Source organism: Ixodes scapularis, unplaced genomic scaffold (assembly GCF_016920785.2).
Source record: "Ixodes scapularis isolate PalLabHiFi unplaced genomic scaffold, ASM1692078v2 PGA_scaffold1__304_contigs__length_218370807, whole genome shotgun sequence".
In the NCBI taxonomy this organism is placed as follows: Eukaryota; Metazoa; Arthropoda; class Arachnida; order Ixodida; family Ixodidae; genus Ixodes; species Ixodes scapularis.
The window spans coordinates 182,744,314-182,749,372 of NW_024609846.1; the positions used below are offsets into that span (position 1 = coordinate 182,744,314).

Consider the following 5,059-nt stretch of genomic DNA (forward strand, 5'->3'; position numbering starts at 1 on the left):
AGCCCCAACGACAGTACCGACGTTATCACTCGACGAGTCCTAGTGACGTTGCAACGAAACGCGCCAAGAAAACGCTCCAAGGGACGCCGCAAGAGAACGAGCTCCAACGACGCTACCGACGTTATCACTCAACGAACCAAGGGACGCCGCAAGAAAGCGGGTTCCAGCGACGCTACCAACATTATCACTCAACAAAGCCTAGTGACGCCGGAACGAAGCGAGTCAAGGGACGCCGCAAGAGAGCGAGCTCGAACGACGCTACCGACGTTATCGCTCAACGAGGCCTAGTGACGCCGCAACGCCAGCAACGCCGTGAGACCCAGAGACGCCATGGAACGACTAAAGCAGAAGCGGACGGCTCTGAGGTCTCAAGTAACGAGACTGATCTCCGACATCGACGCAGCTATCGCAAGCCACTCCGACGAGCGAAGCCTCAACGTATTATCGGTGAGGCTCAGTGAGTTGCGAATACAGCCGAGCAACGTGAACGCATCCATCGAACCACTGGTACCTGATGGAGACGTTGAGCAAAACTACGCCCGCACGATTGAATATGACGACAAGACCGTCCCGTACATCGCCGCCATCGCACAGGAGGTAGAGGAACTCTGACGAGCGAGGCCCCAAGCAGGTACAACGCGGATTCACAACGACGGCGACGGACACGTTGCAACCTCTAAGGTGAAGCTGCTGAGACTGGAGCTTCAACGGTTTGGCGGTGCAGCTACCGATTGGCAACCCTTCTGTGAACAGTACAAGCAAGACATACATGAAAACGACAGCCTTTATAACGCTGAGAAGTTTTTGTACCTGCGGTCGGCGCTTACGGGAAAGGCAGCATCAGCGATAGCCGGCATTCAAGCAGCGGGAGAAAACTACGATACCGTCGTTGAGCTTCTCAGGAAGCGCTTCGGTCGGACTGACGTTCTCATTCAAGAAGACCTCTCCCAACTACTTGATTTGCCAGCAGTACGACACTCGAGCGAGGTGAGCGGACGGCGACGTCTCTATGACCACTTGCAACGTAATATGGCCGCTCTCACCGCGCTCGGGGTTAAGAGCGACACTTACGAAGCTATGCTCTGCTCTGCACAACTGAGAATGCTGCCAGGAGAGTTAGTCATTGGCTACCACAAGTGTCGACGTCCTACGGACAAGGAAAACGACGGTATAAAAATAGAAAGCCTACAATGCTTTCTGAAGCTCGAAGTGGAGAGCCGTGAAGAGGCTCAACAAGTTCGTCAGCGAGAAGCCATACAGAGAAGTATGAGCCATACCAAGATAACAGAAGGCGGAAAGGTTCTCTCAAGGGATCAGCGGCTTCTCTTTCCTCAACTAGTCGCTCCAAGGAGACTGAACCGTGCGCATTCTGTGCCACGAAGAACCATGCTACACGAGATTGTCAGACATAAATTTCTCTGGAGGAGAAGAAGAGAAGATTTTGAGAAGCAGGACAATGTTTCCGGTGTTCGATCAAGGGACACACCTCCAAAGAATGTCGCAACAAAAGAATCATGTGTGAAACATGCGGGCGAAGGCACATAACTCAAATGTGTGACCCATCCTGGAAGGAAAATTAGAACACCCCAGCAGAGTTACACTCTTCGATTGGCAGGAAGAGCGATAAAACACCTTCTTTACTACTTCAAATAGCTCAGGTCTGGGCAGAAGGGAAACAGCAAAGAGCTCTCACGCGGATCCTTTTTGATGGAGGAAGCCAACGAACCTTTGTGATAGAAGAACTTTCACGTATGCTGCGACTCGAGGTTGTTGGTGACGGAGACATTAATATCTGCCCTTTTGGAGGAGCAGGAAACATCATCAAGGAAAAACGCAGAAGGGTACGAGTCTGGCTAAGGAGCCAGTACAGTCAAAAGAAGCACTGTATAGAAGCTCTGGAGATACCAGAGATTTGCTCCGATCATCTTCTTCTACCTAAGTGTAGTGCAAGGAGTCCAAGTACAGATAGCTGAGCTGGCAGACGTCACCTTGCAACCAGCCCAGTTAACAAATTAATAATTGGGGTTGTGGGGATATTTATACAGCGTGTAGTTGGTCAGCCATTAAAGTTGCGACGAGTCACACGCTGTAGATGAGCAATTTAGCCAGTGCGGTACAACCGCTAGCCTGGGGTCTTTAACGTGCACCACGTAGTAGTGATACACGACCGCACGCCGGTACGATGCTCATTCAGATAGAAACGGGCAGGGGTGGGGCTCGAACCCAGGATCCCTGGGTTCTGCAGCGTAAGCTTTCGCTCCACGCGCGTCGAGCTGGGTGTGCGCTTTTGCCGGGGTGCTGAGGGCCGGAGGACGCCTGAGTAACGCTGACATGTGCGACAATGCATTCTTCCATCAAATCATCATTTTACCGAGCTTTTTACCAATGCCACGCATCGACGACTTCTTGAGACTGACAGAACTACGGGAACAGTTCTGGGTCGTTCGAGGAAGACAGATTGTAAAAAAGGTGCTGAAGAAATGTGTGATTGGGGGGGGGGGGGGGGGAGGGGGGGTTACCGGTGTCAACAGCCAAGCGGCCACCGAGCCAGTTGCTCCACTCCCTCGAGACAGAGTAACCCAAGCCGCTTCCTTCGAGGTGACTGGTGTGGACTTCGCGGGATCGCTCAACACAAGGGACAAAAGGCAACAACAAGAAGTCTTACATCCTCATTTTCACCTGTGCCGTTACCCGCGCCATTTACCTCGAACTATACTCTGTTTCACCTTGTGTTGTACCGCAGGAAAGGCTACAAGCTCGAGCTCTTTGCTCTATGGCACATCTCGGCGGCACAAGCTCTCGTGCACCAAGGACAGCTGCCAACGCTATGAGCTCGCGCTTCTAGCCTTCGCTGCGGTACAACATAAGGTGAAACGGAGTATAGTGACCGACATGTCCACCCCCCATTTTCTGATGGCCTTCAGACGATTTGTGTCAAGAGGAGGTGTTTGCCGAGTCATCTTTTCTGACAATGCAAAAACGTTTCAGCGTGCTTCAAGGTACCTGAAGAAACTGTGGACAACGTTGCGTGGAGAGGAGACACAAGCCTACTTCGCTGATCGGCAGATACAGTGGAAGTTTATAATCGAGAGAGCTGCCTGGTGGGGTGGGTTCTGGGAGAGGATGGTCCGGTCGGTAAAGTCCTCGCTCAAGAAAGTTTTGGGTAACAGCTACTGCAACTTCGTAAAACTGACGGCCACCTTAACTGAAATTGAGTCTTTAATTAACTCTAGACCTCTGACATACGTCTACACCGAAGGCACCGAAAAGGAACCACTTACCCCTTCCGATTTTCCGGTGGGAAAGCGTTTAACTGCACTTCCGACCAGCTCCAGCGCAGAGCCTGTGCCTCCCCTTGAAGGGCAATATAACAGGCGGTGGCGTTACCGTCAAAGGATGGCAGATCATTTTTGGCGTAGATGGAAGTGGGAATACTTGACCAGTCTGCGATCTTGCTCATTTCTCGGTGCCGACTTCCTCCAGTGCCCTGAAGAAAGAAACTCTAGTGTTGGTCCACCAACATCTTCAACCGCGACAACTTTGGAAGAAGAGAGAAGTCGTAGAAGCATTGACTTGACGAGATGGGCACGTACGAGCTGCTATGCTGCGTCTTTCTTATGGTACCATTATTAGGAGACCCGTTCAACTTTTATACCCCGTGGAATCTATTTACTAATGACTTGACGTCATTGAGGGGGGTGTGAAGAAACTCAATTTTCGTTTTTCTTTTACAGCCATCGCACATTGGGCAATCTCAATAAACATCGTTATCTTCTGTTTGGTTTTGCCAAAACATGGCGTACGGCCCGTTCTTCGCGGCGGAGTTCTAACAGTTCATGAATGCACCACGGAATACGTTACTGCGAAAAAGAAAAAAAAAAAAAAAGAAAGCCTCCCTTTTCGCCGTTCCCGACGACGACGACAGCGACAATAGCGTCGGCAGGTTGATTCTCGTGTTACGTGAACCTCAAGTCCCAAATCCACACAGTTCAACTTTCAAAGGTATTTCAAGGAGCGCACATCCAGTCTTGTAGGCTTTACGAAAAGAAGTAACACAATACGTTACTCGTTACATGGAAAATAAAGGAACGCGTTACCAACCCACGTTACCTAAAAATAAAAGAAACCCGTTACCGTTACCGATAAAAAGTACCGCACGTTACTTTTGCGTTAGTTTTTATTTATAAATCGATAACAGCGTTTTTTTTTTTGCCGATTGCGATTTTTGACTTTGGACAAAGGGCGTTGAGGTTTTTCTAAAATGAGTCTTTCTGCTTGGAGAAAAGGCAGTCAAAGTTTAGACGCAACCGAAACTACAAGCTAATGGGACCAATAGAGCAGCGTCAAAAGCGCAGATCATCGGGCTTTTCTGTTTATGATTGGTTTAGCGATGATAGAACACGTACAAAAACTTGACGAACACCAAGGTGGTGCTCTTTCGACGCTGTCTGATTGGTCCCATCAGGTCGTTGCGACGGCTGCGTCTGTACTTTAGGTAAAACGAAGTATATAAACACAAAACAAATTTAAGTGTACTTTTTTCAGGTATTTGGAAGGTGTAACGAGTAACGTAAGTACGTTGCCCGTTACTTGAAATAAGTAACGTAAGTACGTTACCCATTACTGTTTTGAAAATGTAACAAGTACGTTCCTACGTTACCGAACAAAGTAACGTTTTACCGGTAACGCCGTTACTTGTAACGCGTTACCACCAACACTGCCCATATCGCACGAGATAATTACTTTCGGAGCAAGAAAGCACCCGAATCGCGAGGGGCGCGAGCGGACGACGCATCTCAATGTCGACAGAAGCGCCATCGCTGCATCCTGACAGGCTGGTCCTAGTGCCACTAAATAAGCTACGGTTAAGAGTAACGACACTTGGCCATGTTGTGTCTTAAAATCATGGTTGCCAGTTATCTGAAGCTTTATCTGAAATCACAGAGAACGCTTTTCACCCTCCACAAATGTGTAAGCAGTTCACGACAGAGCAATGCAATATTACAGTACCTTCCTAACCTTGAATATAATGCTGAGGAAGCCGGACTATTGAATCATG

The 5,059-nt window shown here is 49.2% G+C and overlaps 1 pseudogene; it reads left to right on the forward strand.

The window, feature by feature from the left end:
- The first annotated feature begins 330 nt into the window (after positions 1–330).
- On the forward strand, positions 331–1,973 carry LOC115310505 (annotated as a pseudogene).
- The last annotated feature ends 3,086 nt before the right edge of the window (positions 1,974–5,059 follow it).